Raw genomic sequence first — 16916 nt, 5'->3', positions numbered from 1 at the left:
ACATCAACAACTACTAAACTCAAGTGTTGGACTAGAGCAGTGGTTCTCAAATGGGGGTACTAGTACCCCTGGGGGTACGTGAAGGTACTCCAGGGGGATTTTTGAGATTTTTTAAAAATATATTTAAAATTAGCATCCATTCAAAAATCCTTTAAAAAGTGTTATTTAATAAATATTCAATAAAATAAAAGTGTTTAATAAATCAGACACTGATGGCACAGCGCTGTGTATTACATCTTTTTTTCACCCAAAAATACTTTGTGCTGGTTAGGGGGTACTTGGCTGAAAAAATATTTCACAGGGGGTACATCACTGAAAAAAGGTTGAGAACCACTGGACTAGAGGACTTACTCCTGCAACTTTAGCTAAAAACTTGATTAACGATTTGTAAAAAAATAAGATTAGGGACCTACTTTCTAGGTTGAGTCTTCTGATTTTTGATAATTTTGTTATACAGCTCCTGAAGGTAATATAGATAAAGACGCTGTAAGTTTTAGTATGTTAAACACAACAAAGGTGATGTAAAATGGATAATATTGCTTAACGCTAGGTTGGAATCAGAAGTACGAGGAGTTCTTCCTTCCTAGGCGTGTACAGACCAGCTGTTTGAGGAGTTTCCCTTACTGGCCTGTGGTGAGGATGGTGGAATGATCTCCAGTCCTGCCAAAGCCGTGTTCACACTTTTCCTGCCACATGAACTGAGAGCAGAGCGCTGGGTTCGACAGGGACAGGACAGGCGTGGGCCCTCTGTGCTGGATGCCCTTATGGCAGTGATGCTGGTCACTTGGCCATGACTTTCATGCTGGAGAGCAAATGTACAGGTCAGGAAAAATACATGGCAGAGTTGATTATGGGCTGGCTGGCAGCTCCAGTTGCAGCTGCAGCACTAAAGAAGAGGTGGCTGTAGTGGACTGTGAACCGAACAGTTGATTTCTGCCCAGGATGTGGGTATTATTAGCATAATTACTAGAATTTGTAGAACCTAACATATATTATGGTATGTAAGGACATAAATATGTTTCACGAGAACTATAGTTTAACGTGGATTAGAAATGACATTTTTGGTAAACAGATACTGTATGCTGTATATTTGCTTTGGTACTCTTGTCAAACAACGCACTGCCTGTAGATTTCTTCTCTTTCAATAAATACCACTTAACCCCCCTCCCGTGCATTTTTCTTCAGAAACTTATATGATCTCCCCCAGCATGTTTCTGGAGGAAGGGGTTGAGGTCGCCTCAGCAAAGAAAGTGAAAAAGCTTTCAAAAGCATTTCTCTTGGCCCACTCGCCCCTGAACAAAGCCTGCTGTCAACTGGTCAAGGTTTCACTTCCTAATTACCTTCTCCTGGGGCACAATGGCCAGGCCGTTGCCTAACCCAGGCCACACTAGACCCCTAGCATTTTTTCCCAGACAACTGGCCTCTCCACTGTGGACCGGTGGTCTCAAAGGAAGTGCTAGACGCATGGTTAAATATGGCTGACTAGTTGCACATCTCTTCTAGGAGGTTTGTTTTCTTGGAGGAGTACACAGTGCACGCAGGACAGTGAAAGGAATGAAAGGGTCTAAGCCAAAAAATGTGGGTTATTGTATGTATGCGTTCTTGTGTAACAAAATAGCACTTTGTCTTGCAATACAGTAAATCTGATCCAAATATGATTCTTTTTCATAATTCTAGCAAATCGGATTTGCATTAGATCACATTCTTGGTGCCTAGAGTCTTTAAGCTCATTCCTCGATTCATGCACAACAAGACTTTTTAAGTCTTACCCTGGGTTAGAGGTTGTCAAGAGTTCACGCAGGCTCGCCACAAAGTGAGCGCTGCTCTCTCTGTCACTATTTCTCATTACTACACCTTAAACCAAAAAGGAAAAGAAAGAGCCAGACAAAATAGGGACAGACGTAAGAGTGACGTGAAATGCAGCCATGGCTCAGACTGGTTCCTTATTGAGAGGAGTGCTGAGTGATTTTCATTGACGCTCCTCTGCCACCCAGGTCACTCCCAAGAACACCCAGACGGGAATTCCACCCAGGCTTATCTCACTGGCAATTCGACCGCCACCACCACCATAGAGAAGGAGGTGGAGGACTGGAGGGGGGTTTAGACTGATGGAAGGGTCAAAAGGGTAAAAAGGGGGTCTCCTGTGCGGCATGGATTAGGGGTTAGAGGAAACCTGTTGTTGGTGTAGGCAGTTAAATCGTGTTTACCAACAATTGCTCTGGGAGATAGCTGTCAGCATTGCTTAGGAGAAACCACTGCCCAGGACAGCCGAGTTGCTGAGCAGCAACAGGTTGCTGGAGAGATAATGGAGCCCAGGACTATCAGTCCGACTCTTTCCCCCCTTGAAGTCCATCCATCTGGGAGAGGCTACGGAAGCGCAATGGGGGTAGAGGCGGTGTGAGCTAATGCTTCATTAGGTCTTTACAACCATAAGCCAATGTTTTTCCAGTTGAGGAGCCACTTACTCACTGCTACAATCCACTAAGTCTGAGCCATTAAATTCATTTTTACTTAGGAATTGGTGAACTGATGCAGGTGGTTTATGGTTGTGACAGCGCCAAATGGGATGTTCACAAATAATCGAACTATAAAAAAGTGTCAAGCTTCTACACTCAAAAAACATTTAGCCTAATATTTAATATGTATGTATTTTAATTGCATTTAAGATTCCATCCATTTGGATCTCAGTTTTAACATTAACATTCTCATAAACTAGATGTGATTTCATGTTTGTCAAACATAAATGAACTAAGTAATGGTGACATTTACGAAATAGTGCTGAAAGATCCAATGTGTTTAAAATGCCTAATAACCAGGTTTGTGCAATACTAATATGCAATAGAAACCTGGAAAATGTTATGTGAAATAAATCTCAAATATTACGCACATTTTCTGAATGTATTTCTAGCTCTCAAAAAATGTAAGATGCTGTTTGAAGAACTCTGCATGTCTGAACATACCTTGATGTGCAGTTAATGAATCAAGTAAATGTCAAACGTATTTAACGCACCATAAGTTATTTCTTGGGCTATTTTGGGGCATCAGAACAAGTTGTTAATGCAGCATTGATATATGTGCAAGCAAAAAGTTTCCTAGTTGCACATCCAAGACATCAAACCACGTTAACTTTATCACGTTTGTCTCCAACAAATCAAGTCCTATAATCGATCTTCTGGCCGCGTTGTCTCTTTAGCTGCCAGTTGCCAACTTTCTCTGTCTGCTGTTTGGTGCTGAGTGCCCTTCATTGAAAACAGCTGCTCGCTGCTACTGGAAATAAGGTTGATGAGAGAGGTGAGACTGAACCAAAACATTAAAGTTGTGCGCTGTAAAATCAAAACAATGAGTTCGAAGATGTAGTAAAAAAACTGGAAATACTGATCAGTGCAGCTTTAACATCTTTAAAAAGTTTTTCATTTTTATTCCCTACACTAACCGATTGATGTCTTTTATCAGGAACAGACAAGGCAAGGCAACAGACAGAAATGTCATGCTTTATGTTTTGCTGAGTGTGTCCTAACAATTGTCCTCTTGTCACTCTTCCACCGCCATGTACAACATTTATGCATACATCTTCTGGCTCACAATATTTATTTCACCACTCTTATCAAATTCAAAATATTCTTCTCCTTGAAAAATGAATCAATCAACTTTCATCAAACAATTTGCAAACTCAAACAACGCAATAAGATGACATGACTTACTGTACCTTATCTGGAAACCAGAAAAACAAATATTCAGCTCGTGTGCCAGACGCCTTCACAGTCAATTTCAAATGAACTGTGAAATGGAAAAGCAATCTTTCATTTCGACTGCTGTGAAAACTAGCATCAGGAGAATTGTAACTTACAGTCCATCAGATGGAATATACAGTAAATGGCCTTTCAGACCTAACACCTTTAACGAGGACAAAACTTTCACATCAGTCTCTCAGTCACATTAAAGTTTAAAATTTGATTTTAAGACCTAAACCAAATGTAAAATGGTAACTTTTTTCAGTCCCAACCAAATACCTCATAGACTGACTTTCTTTTCCATTTCTGTGTTTCGTTCTGTCTCTCTCTGACTCATTTAAACTCATACATACTGTCACTCGTCAGTCCCCCATTATATGAACCATCTATGTTTAGGCTCCTACAGTTTCAGTGGGCCTCATTGCTCCAGATCTCTCTGTGTTTGGAGTGCTGAAAGACACGAACCCAACTACGACAGAGCCAAAAACCTTTTCAAAACACAATATGTGCAAGTCAGATGTTTTTCCCCTCAAACAGTCAGAGTGAAATAAATTTGCTGTATTTTGAGATGTTGTCACCTTTAGCTACAAAGGTGATTATGAGCTGATTCTAAAAGGGCACAGTTTGTGCTTTTATAGGAAAATGGTTTATTTGCTTTTTTGAGGAGAGTTAAATGAAACGATTGATGTCCCTGTTGAAGCTGTATGATGAATATGAAGCAGGTAGCCAGCACCCATTAGCTTAATTAGCTTAGCATAACATAAAGATCAAGAGCAGGGAAAATAGCCTTGCTCTGTCCAAAGAGAACAAAATTCACCTATCTCTACCTAGGCCAATCCCACTGACTCACCTTTGGACAGGATAGTTCTTTAGCCCTGTGTCTAGCCTTTATGCTACAATAAGCTAACTAGCATCATTGACTACCTGTGAGATATTGCTAATACTAAGACATACTAATCAGTGTAGCAGTGGCAAAATCAGTAAATGTTCATTATAGCCGGGCAACAACTATTGAAAGTTTGCAAACATTAGCAAATATTAGCCATGATGAGCCATTGGTTATAGATCACAGTTAAAGAAGATACTTTGGTTTTAATCAAAACCATATCAAGCAAATCAACAAATCGATAACTAATTATTTAAAAAGAGTAGGGAGTTTTCTGACTTTATTTATGCAAACGTATAGGTTATGATTTATGATAATGATATCCTAAAATGTAAAAATTAGCAGGCAGTGTTCACCTTAAACTACATGTTTCATTATTTTCTGGCCATCACGTTTTGTACATGTGCATGAACTCTCCCATACATCGACACTGGCCCATAAACCTTTATGTGCTGAATGTAAGAGACGATCTATGGCTTTAAAGGGTCAGGCATCCTCACCCTCATTCCTTTCGTTGTAGTGGTACATGGGGTTATGACCTCCATTGCAGGAAGGATGAGGGTTGACTGTGTGTGTGTGTGTGTGTGTGTGTGTGTGTGTGTGTGTGTGTGTGTGTGTGTGTGTGTGTGTGTGTGTGTGTGTGTGTGCCTGCCTGTGCATTAATGGCACAGTGGGAAGTTGACGATGAGTGTTTCTGACTTGATAACCGATTTGCCCCTGTGTTCACCTTTAATCTCTGATGGTCCTGGCCAGTGGAAGGGTCACAGAGTGGTACTGTGGGATTAAACTGAAAACGACTCAATGGTTCATGTAAATCCCATAAGTACATGAGTCTCTCACTCTCAAATGCCTTCTGGGAGTTTCCCCTGTTTTTTTAAGCTCCTTTTGATTGGAGGATGGCAAGTTGAAGGGACTTTAAACTCAAACAAGTGGCAGAGCCGACTGGGATTTAAATATTGATGATATAAATTAGGTAAATGCACAAACACTGCTTATTATCTATGTAATGGCACATGCTTCGCTGCAACTTAAGGGTTGAATTCCTAATACGGGTAACTTTTTGCAGGGTTGCATTATTTCGGGTATGACTAAGCACTGGACACATATTGTAGCTTTCTACCCGTTTCTTCCTTTTCTGTGCTATTCCTCAAACAACAAATCCATAGCAGGGTTATGAAAATTAGAATGCTTTTCTGCTTCCTCTGTCCCTCTCTCTAAAATGATGGCAGCAGTTTAAACACTTATCAGTGAAAGGGGAAGTTGGTCAATGTGTTGACAAGATGGATGTGGAGCGGAGAGGCCAAAAACAGCCGAGAACCAACCAACTTGGCTGTCCCATCTCTCTCTGATCTAAACCATACCATTAACAGGCTTACTTCTTCTGGCTGCTGAGAACAATTCAAATGTAATTAATCTTTGTTTTCTCTGACATTGAAAACACTTTCATTTGTTTAATTTCCTTTTGAGTGGGCTATTGTAGCCACAGCCAAGAAAGAAATGTGTTATTCATCCTCCCCACCTCCCCTTTACTGTATGTTCCCCCCTCACTTCTTCCAATTGGATCTTCCTCAAAGATTACGAGGGTGTTTTGTTCTGCTTCATGTTACAATCTGTTGCTGGTGGAATGGTCATGTTATACTGCTGCTGACAGTGGTCTGGTCTGGTACCTTTTGCCGCACAAGATGTTGGAGTTCAACATCTTCTCCCAGTTAGATATATATACCGTTGTTTATTCAGGGAAAATGACTGAGCATTAAGCTCTATTACAGCAATGCCCAGAGATGACATTCACACAGGCAGAGAGATACATGAAAATAAAACAGGAAACAATTAAAAGCAGACACGGCTAGCAAGAATGATATACAATAGTAGGACCAGTAAAATAATGAAAAATCACATAAGTAATAACAGTCTGCCAAGAAAGATATAAAACGACGATAAAACAGTTAAATATGTAAAATGACAATAAAACATCAAAAACAATTGGATAAAAAGATTTATAGCAATAGATGGTGGGCCGACGTTTCTTTAGGATTAATAATTTTGTAAGAGACCGATCCACTGGCCAGCTTTATTCTCCAGGCGGCTCTAAGTTACAAGCCTTAAGGTGAAAGAAGTGCAATTCTGGGTTTCACAATGGAAAGGAGAGCGTATTTGAACAGCTGCTAAAGTTGCTTTTCAGCAGAATATTGATTGTTATTATGGGATAACAGGCGAACAGAGAGCACGTGCTCTGAACAAAAAAAAAAGCCCCCGAAGGTCTGGATGAAGACTTGTGTTATGATTTGATGAGATCCCAGAGATTGGTAAATGTTCACATAAAATAAAGAGCGACAAATCATTTTGCAGCTGATTGTTTCAGGAAAGATGGTTTACAACAGAATCGGCGAATACACAGATCTGCATGTTTAAGCGACAAGTGCCATTAGGGTGCCGGTGGAGAAGTGCCACCTCTCTGGAAAACCCTAATGGCCGGGGCCTGGCTTTCATGTGAATAATGCTGTTTATATTAGGCCTCAGCTCCTACATTAGTGTCCTTCAAATGTCTACACCCTTGCAGCCGTTTGGCATTTTGAAATACTTCACAGGCCTCCTATGTAGATTCTATTATCAGGGGCTGTGCACCAGTGGAAAGTCTTTGTGTGCCTGTGTGTGTGTGTGTGTATTAAGTGCCGTGGTGCAGGAGTCATTGAAGGGCTTCATCAAAGAATGGAAAGTATGTAGCCATCACTGCAGGCTGGCCGAAGCACTCTTTGCTCTCACCTGCACCATATATGCCCAGTTATGGCCAGAGTTAGACCCTATTGAGTAAAACAAACACTGCCCCCTACAGGTCTGTGGCTGTCTCTGCAACATAGAGTCAAACGGGATAAGTAATTAGAATGGATTACTACTTTTGACAAAGTTGCAGATTTTGATAATGTCACACCCAGCTACACACTAGCAAGGCTCATGCATTTCCTCATAAGACCACCTGATTAATCATATATCTAACATAACAGCAGAGCTTTTACAGTTCCCTTCTAAACTACGCAAACAGATCTGTGTCCCTTCCTTTACAAATCTGTTTCCTTTACATACAGCGTTCTCAGTTTGCTTTAAGTGTTTTCAGACAGAACAATCAGTCTTCACAGGGTCGAACACACAGGAGTCAGGCAGCCCTCCATCATGGCCTCCTTCCCAGAGTTTCTGATCACCAGATATGAGTGTGCGTGTCATCAGTCCCAACTTTATAAACGTTTTACACGCAAGCCAAGCCGCTCAGCGATGCTGATGGATCCACACATGCACATGTATTCATTCAAAGTCATGTTCCTAATATCCGATTGCCTGTTCTTGTGTTTTTACATACGCCAACGTAGGCCCTAATCTGTAAACGAAGCATGGGAGTAAGGGGGGGGGGGGGCTGCGGTGAGAGAGTTATTTAAGAACAAAGCGTGAAGTACATGAGCAGGCGAATGTTTTCAGGTCAGGTTCTTGGACTGACAAATTCACATTAGAAGCAGAAGTCCACCAGCAGCAGCAGAGGCCAGAGAAACTCCATGCTGAGAAGACAGGCGATGAAGTGAGGACTGGGCGGCCGAACAACACGTGCAGGGCGTAAAAAAGCCCATCACAGTCAATCAGGCGTCAGCCGCTAGTCGGGGAGGAACAGAGGGGAAACCTTACCCCGGCTCTGGCCCTCCTGAGTTGGCCGGCCGTGTGCAGAACGGGGGGAAATCCACTGGATGTCACATACATCTTGATTTTTATGAATGCTTTGATAGCTCCCCTAAAGGCACTCCCATGACCAGGTGGAGGGTATTTATACAAGCATGTCAGAGAGGCAAGAACGAGGGGAAAGGATATTTGCAGATCCCCTCTGCACACAGAGAAAAAATCTTGCGGTTATTCTAATTGCAACTGGAAATAATTATCTGGCTGTGGACTCTGGGAAGCAGGTCAGTTGAACGCACCCTGCCTTGATCACCAGGTGTGAAGGGTGGATGGTTTGACTGACGCACAGCTGTCCAATGGGAGAGAGACCTGCATTCCTCCTTGAAATATTGTGTGAGACTTAGATTGTGTGGGGGTGATTGCAAATGTGTGTCTCTTTTGATGCATTGTAAGTCGACTGCAGGAACATACAATCACACAATACTGATACCTCATGAATACCCTATTGATAGTGATTCACTGAATTACAACTTTGGTCTTATGATTGGTTGTAATAACGAGTAACTTCTGAGATCCTGGACCACGGCCACATCGCAACAATGGAGTGCAACAGAAAGAATAACAGGAACCAGTGGCACAGCTCTTCACAAGTTCAAACTTTGCAGACATATTTCTTCAGTGTTGTTTAATGGATATTTAAATATTGATAAATAAAAACAGCACACACACATTAGTTTACTTGGAGATTAGTTGATACTGCCAAGTGTCCCTTTTGTGTAACTGTGTGAACCAACTGACAAAACTTATGTTAGCTTGCTCATGTATGAACAATTTGAGTGAAATAAAATTGACAGAAATGCTGTTTAAAAGTTTACAGATCATCACAATAAACCTAACATTATCAAAATGTTGACCAATATTAGATTAAATGATCATATAATGCATGTTTGCAGACTTTGGTAACTACCACTCATTTCAAACTGCATATTTCATGATTTTGCAAGTCTGGTAATTTCTATTTTTTCAAAAGTTGGCATTTAGGTTGTCTCATGTGACCATTAAAAACTGCAACATTTGAAAAGTCTTCCAATTTGTGAAGCTCAACTGACCTCATTTCTGTAAGTTTGATTAGACCTTTTACACCAACCTGATTTCTTAAATCACGTGTTTGAAACTGCAACCTAGAAAGAGCTCAACACACACTCATTTAATGTATTCATATAGAGCTGGTGCAGCCTAATGCAGAAGATCAGACGGGTCATCAAAAATCCATGAATGTAATCAGATCATCCAAACCAATTTATTTGGTTTTCGGTAAAAAAAAACTGTGAGCACCAGAAATATTGTGCTTTGCCTCTCGAATTGCACTGGAAGACCCTCACATGCAAAACTATTTAATCAAAATAAACCAGAAAATCTGAGTCTAAATTGATACAATAATTTCCCAGTTTGCCTTAATTTTAGCTAACATTTGAGTTTGTTTAAAACCTGTAAGAGCTTGTGTTTATTGGCCTGGAAGACTTTTTCAGTGACGTTGCATGGCAACACCAATAATATTGAAATTGAATAGTGATGTTGACATATTCCCATATAACCTAATCGAGAAGCTGGGCAACATTAGCTAACATTTGCTACAATAGGCTACTGGTTGTAGCTTACTACTTGAATGTTATATCGACTTAGTTTCATGAGTTACGCATTCAGCCAAGTGTGCATCCCAGTGTTCCTGGGTACACTTACATTTACACACAGAGAATGTGAGGGGACAGAAAACAGCTGCCAGTCCAAGACTTGAATAGAAATATGCTTCAAATCAAATCAAAAAGCACACAACTATGCGAGCCAGTTCCCATCAGTGCTGTAAGACCCAGGACTTTATTGCTCCCAACACTGCAAATGAATTCCCTGCATTGAAGGAGTCAGTGATAATTAGGATCTGTTGAACACCTTCAGTTTCCACTCAGCTCTGACACATTCAGTATCACTGCACAGCAAATACCTTGAGGTCTGTTATGGTCTCAGTGCAACATGCAGGAGGGAGGAGGACGTTATGATCTGGGAGATGCTCTGTGATGTGACCACGGCTCACTGAACCAAAGCAACACTTTCATTCATCAATATTAACACGACCGTTTAGATGATGAGAATAAGCTGGAGGATTTATCAACTTCTCATCAAAACCTGCGGTCAGGAACACGTGTTATTCAGCTGTGGGGTGAAGGAAGTTGGAGACTGAATAGGGATAAAAAGATTGAATTTTCTTTCTTCATCCTCTGTGAAAACACATATTCACAAACTGCTCCAATAAAACGTTTCTTTGTTTTGAAGAGCTCATCGGAGAGTAATGAAATCGGCCTCTTAAATCTGTGGAAGCAGAATGTGCATGAATGTCTTTGTTTAAATGTACTGTCATTTCTTTGTGCATTGAGTGTGTGCTCACGTACAGAGTAGCTGTATGTTAGCATTTCACTGCACCCTGGCTTGTAACATGGTAATTGTGCAGAGCGAGTACCAATGTGCCAGGTCTCAGTTTAATGAATCCCACCTGTAACACATTTGCACATTCATTCCTCTCCAAGGAGAAATCCTGTTGCCAAAGCAAAGCCTGAAGTGAGTGGAAGTGCGCGGCTCTGCTGAGTTACCAATTTAAACAGTGTACCTAAGATGGGTGTCGATTTTATCAACCCATTTAGATCCTGTTGACTTGTGAGGGCATAACCTATATTTACAGTGGGGAGCATTGAACTCAGCAAACAGGCGAGGAGGAGGTGGAGGAGGAGGAGAGGCCTATGGAATGTCAGAGCGAGTAGCCTCGGTCCTGAAACCCTCCGGCATGTGAAAAGGATTTCAAAAACATGAGTACATCGAATGATTAATTCAACAGCTAATCTCTCCACTAACTGTATACATACCAATATCTTAAAAGATTATTCGACCATTCATCTAGGGCTTTTCCATTAGCTCAGTATAGCATTGAATAAGCTCACTGCAGATTCCTCCAAAGTCATTCTTCTGATGGCTTTAGGGATAGTTTATTTGTGATCACCCAAACCTGTGGTTAAAAAGTGCAGCAGTAGATATGTACAGCAGATATGTATGTGTATTTTAGGCTTCTCTGAGATAATCATCTTTTAGCTACTGGGAAGTTTGACTTCTTTATCATAAAAGACAGTTGTATGTGCTCTAAAGATAGCTTTGGTCCTTCCTTCCACACTTTTTAGCCCGAAACTGAAATAGCAACAATCATTCGATGGACGCGACATTTGGTGAAGATATTCAGGTTACCTGGAGAATGAATTCAAATGAGCCAGTTTAACCCGAGACCTTTTTCCAGTGCCACTATTTGATTCACATTTGTGGCTTCAAGTGATATTTGTTGACAACTAATGGTGCGGTCAGACCAAACATGTGGCAAATCATCACATTGTGTTGTGTGAGTTAACAAAACTCACAAATATTTGCCCGTTGTCTTCCTGAAAAGAGGTGAGGAGGAGGGGCTATTTCTTTTTTCCATTCTGTTTGTTGTCAAACGTGGAATTCCTGAGAACCATCGTTTGTGGATCTTTTGTGGGTTTTTTTGCTTGAATCAAGTAACGCACATATTTTCAGAACTTTCTCACTTTTTTTCAAGCCCTCCCCTTCTTTGCCCGGTCTTGACATAAATAGCAGGTTGAACCATACAGCTCGGGGTGCCCACATACAGCAACAATAATTTGCTCCTCCATTTTTGATATAATGTCAAGATGGCGATATCTTAACCTCAAATTCAAATATTTCAACTAGCGTGGGTGAAGCGAATCATGCAAATAGATGTGAATCTCATTTTGCGTTTGGTCAGAATGCACCAAAAGGGTTGGTTGGCCATCAAAAAACATAAACACTGTCATGGCTTCCTCAGGATGAGTAATGATCAGTGTGATGAAGCTTTTTGATGTGTGCTATCATAAGCTCAACATTTTAATAAGTCCAATATTTTTGTAGTTTCAAACAATAGGGAGATTGTAATAAGTCACAGATATACTTTGTTTACAGTTAAATAGAGAATGCTCACATGCCAACACTGAATTAAAGTTTGTGAACTTAACTACACTACTACCGCCCAAAAGAAGAAATCTGCATTTTTTATTTCTTCTCTACACAATAATTCTGAGGCAAATGCAAAAAAATTTGTACATTTTGACTGATATTTACCTGACATCTACAGTCACTGTTACTACAGTAACTACAGTAACTAGTTACTTTGGAGATCAAGTCTAACCATTTAATGAAATATGATATATTGTTAGATAAGATGCAAATGCCCATAAAGTTGTTATTAAATCCACCTTTAACTAACTGCATTAAAATCAGGCTTATATATTAATGTATCGGTAATGATCATCAAATGTTATAATAAAATAATATAACACGGACAGGTACTAGTCTGTTGAACATTTTAATGACAATCCTCCCTCAATTAGGACTCTGAATATGGGACTTTATATTGATAGTTTTACCTATGTACGACAGACATAAACTACTTCCTCCATCAAACATTATGGGAGTTTAAAGCCATCTGAGCTTGTGTCTTAACTCTCCTGTTTAATGATGACTTTAAAAACCCAGATAAATCAACCTTTTGTTGCAATGGGACCTTTGTTGCTCTTTTCCGTAACACTCAGCTCCATTTGGTTGTCAAAGCTGAATCACTCACCGCTGCTGCAGTACTGTTCTGTTGTTGCTCATTTCAGTAATGTTGCTCCCAGTTGGTGGTCCCAGTAATGAGCAGCGGGGGGTGGGTGGACCACATTGAATGGGATGCCAGAGATCTTTAGCTGCGCTCCTCCAGGGCCTTTTGCATTTAGTTACCCTGAGCTCATAATTGTGTGACTAAAGCAATTGTTCTCTTAATTGAAGCCATTCAGTCGCCTCGACAGGCTTCTCCCACTTCCCTCAGGTGGAACTCAGGTGATCATTCAACACTTTCAGGTATGACTCAGGTGACCATACAAAGACGCTGAAAGGGAAGGATGTTTTCATGTTGTTCGTCGTGATTGTGCTGTTATCTACAGAGCTAAACCAAAACTGAATGAGATAAAGTATTACAAAAATGGTAGACATCTTTGTGCTCTCTCAAACATTCTCCTGTTCTGCTATTGTGGCATAGTACATGCCACGAATTTATTGTATACGAGCCCATGTCTTGTGCTCCACAGTTATAATAGCTCATAATATGTGTGTATGTATGCTGCATGGCTCATAAATGCAAACATATGATTGTGAAACTGCACACAGGTAAATCACCGGATGACACAGCAGAAGCTAAAAAAAAAATGCCTATGCAGGATTTACTGCAGCTCTGGGTATAGTGAGGCCTTTTACTGTGGTCAACGGTAGAGTGAATGAATAAACCTCTGGGTGTTGTGTGTGCATGTGTGTGTCAGGGTCTGTCCCCTTCCTTCAAGATCATGCATCATGGATAACACATCCTCCAACCCTTTCTTTTATTTCCCCAAGCTTGATGTCACAAATACCTTCTTTAATGGATTAGAAAGGGGTCGTTCCACCGTTAGTCCTTAGTGCATGTGAAGCATGTCTGTCTGCAGATCACCATTTCCATTTAATTCCTCATTCTGAATAATTCACAAGCCCAGAGAGTGTTGGAGTCAAAGCGGAGCATATGCGTATATATGAACAGTTGACACACAAAGAGAAGTTGCCCTAAAACTTGCAGATGGGGGGGAAAACTCTGCTGGGGCCACGGTTTGTTTTCACCTGAAGCAGTCATTTATCTTGGCCCGAGCCCAACACTAAACCACTGTGTATGTTTCTATGGTCTCAGTGGGTTTGTGTGTGCACCACAGCCACTTAAAGTGGTGGGAGGGAACTGCAGATTTCAGTCCTAATCTAGGAATTGTGAAACCGCACCATTTCCTTGCACTTGAGCAGCGCTTGGCATCTCATTCGGCTGCTGAGGAGCTGTATACATCAGGTCAGATAGAGCATGCAGATGAGTTTTAGGGTGTGTTTGTTTTACTTTGCCACAGCGAACATGTGGAGGGAGAGAGGACGACAAGGAGGTTGATGCAGCTGGATTCTTAACACATTTCCATCCACGTATCAACAGCAGCAAGTGGAGGTCCTGAATAAAAGAGCTTTCAATTGTTTTAGTTGCTCATGTTGACCGCAGCCTAATGACTGTGTGAGTCTGACACTATAATATCTGGTGTTGTTGAGTCCAGATTTCTGCAGGGAACTTAGAAAACAGGTTGAACTGTTTCTTCATTTATTTATTTACATTTTTTAACCTTGTATTTATTCTGTAAATTGTATTCACCAATAGGCACTCATGCTGTTGTATATTGTACAATAAAATAACAATACAGGTTTTCTATTCCATTCTATTTCTATATATATCTGTTGATTTGTCACTTTAGCATAATTTAAAGCTGCATTAGTCAATATTTTTATATTAGCAATGACTGTGTGTAATGGGGTTGCTTGTGATAACCCCAAAGGATCACTGCCTGGCAGTTGATGGCACATTTGTTAGTGTCCATCACAAAAAGAGTTTGTTACTTGCTTTGCAAAGTGGTTAACATGTGAATTCAGGATGATCCTATAAGGCTAAAATTAGTTTTGATTCAGTTGCACAACTTTTTTATTTTTAACAGTTCTTGACCAGGACAGAGCCTGTAGTTTGATCATATTATGGATTGTGCATGGTCTGTTGAAGTGGTATTGAAAGTCAGTTCTTCAACTGTATGTGTTGTACTGTGATACCATGATGTAATGGGCACAAGTTTGACTGTTAAAGTAATTGAAGTTAACTTTTTGTCAATTCATTAATTTTCTATTTAGGCTACAGCATGTTCTTAATGCAGATGTGTGATATTTTGACTACTGATTGGACGAGTCTACACAGACATGAATGACCCCAAAACCTTCTCTGTAAGACAGGAATCTGAGGTTTATTGATGTCAAAATGTCAATAAAGCTAAATACAAAGCAAATAATTTCCCAAAATGTCCATTAGAATTTTATTTTTTTGTATTTGTTTGTTTTTCCAAAACTTCCCGATGTTAAACTAAAGATAAGAGAGATGAAACATTTTAGCATCTTTCAGCATTTGACACTATTGTGGTATTGATGTGTTCACTTACTTTGGTTCAGTAAGAGTGAACCAAAATACTAAAGTCGTGGGGGGTGCACAACCAAGTTATCAACTATAGCTGGTGAGCATCCATGACGCATTTAGCCAGTAAACCCCTCAGGGGTTGGTGAAGACCAAAACAGAGCTAAAAGAGAAGTAAATATCGGATGTGGAATTGTCATACTTGGAAGTTTGTTGGCAAATGGTTCTTAAACAGGAGTAAATATTGCAATTGGTGGGAACGATACTGCTGACTAATTCACATTTGGTTCTCTAGTGAGGATGTCTGGCAGGGGTCAATGTTTATGTGTTGACTCTAAATAAACTACTGTGCCCGTGTTCTTAATTTTTAACGAGTGTGGTTCACTGTTGTGTTTTAATAGTTTTTAACAATAATTTGGCATAGATGTGAAAGATATACTAGACTTTGCCAACAAGACAATACTTTTTTCAGTTTTTTGTGGGATTTGATGACAATAATTTGTAATATTGTAATAACTGACATCTCTGTTGTTGTCCAATTTAGCAGTTTAGTTTATATATATACATTTATATATATTTTTACATAGAATGGATCTAGTTGGTGTCCATGATTCACAGTAATTGCAACCATCCAGTCTCCCAGTAACACATTGTGTTACCTTAAATTAGCTCCAATTTCCTGTAAAGTTGTTACCCAACATCAGCAAAAAAGAGTCTTTAAAATGGCTATTTATCGCCTCCTTGCAGTCAATGGCTCCCTCGGGAGCTTTCCTAAAGGAATCCCAGACTGCTGTGCGGCTCAGCTATCTCACTGACCTGCCGTGCCACCAGCTACTTCAACCTGGAGCCTACACACTCTCGCTATACAGCCATATCCTGGCCATAAATCACCGGGTGGTGTGAACTCCTCTGGAATGCTCGCTGAGTTGCCAAATGATTGTTAAGTCCAAGCAAGGTCCAAACCTTATCAGTGTCCAACACATCTCTGCATTATCAGAGATAAACCTGTGATAAAAGTCATCTCCTTAGCCTCATAGATGGATTCTTATAGCCTGTGTTTCCAGTAATAGAACCCAGAAACTCTGCTGAAGTTACGATTAATAGCCTGTACCTGCATTACAGCTACAGCAGCTTCAGGTGTGCAACTGCAATCCATCACATCTTTGGACATTCTTGGATTTCAATCGTCAACAAGAAATAAAAGCAGCCTACTCAGAGGCGCAGTTCTTCCTCTTAGCACGGGTTTGGAAGGGAAAGGGTGAAAAAATATTATTACAGTCAGTTCAACCGAGGAGCACTTGCTTGTTGCAATTAAGTCGAGAGTTTTGATTTGCCAATTTCTGCGTGCCAACAGGAGCTCTCACCCGTGTCCACACCTGACTTTACACAAACAGGCCAAATCTACAGCATCTCAGAGAGATGGAGAGAGCACGGCCGAGTTTCAGTCCCACGTTGTGATGCAGTCTGAATCATCAAGTTTATTTTGACATGCAAATTTGGCCTCAAGCAGCTTTCCGTTGACCCTTTC

The sequence above is a fragment of the Hippoglossus hippoglossus genome, chromosome 16, assembly GCF_009819705.1.
Source record: "Hippoglossus hippoglossus isolate fHipHip1 chromosome 16, fHipHip1.pri, whole genome shotgun sequence".
Taxonomy (NCBI): domain Eukaryota; kingdom Metazoa; phylum Chordata; class Actinopteri; order Pleuronectiformes; family Pleuronectidae; genus Hippoglossus; species Hippoglossus hippoglossus.
The sequence above is the reverse complement of the archived record's forward strand: the minus strand, read 5'-3'. Positions refer to the sequence as shown.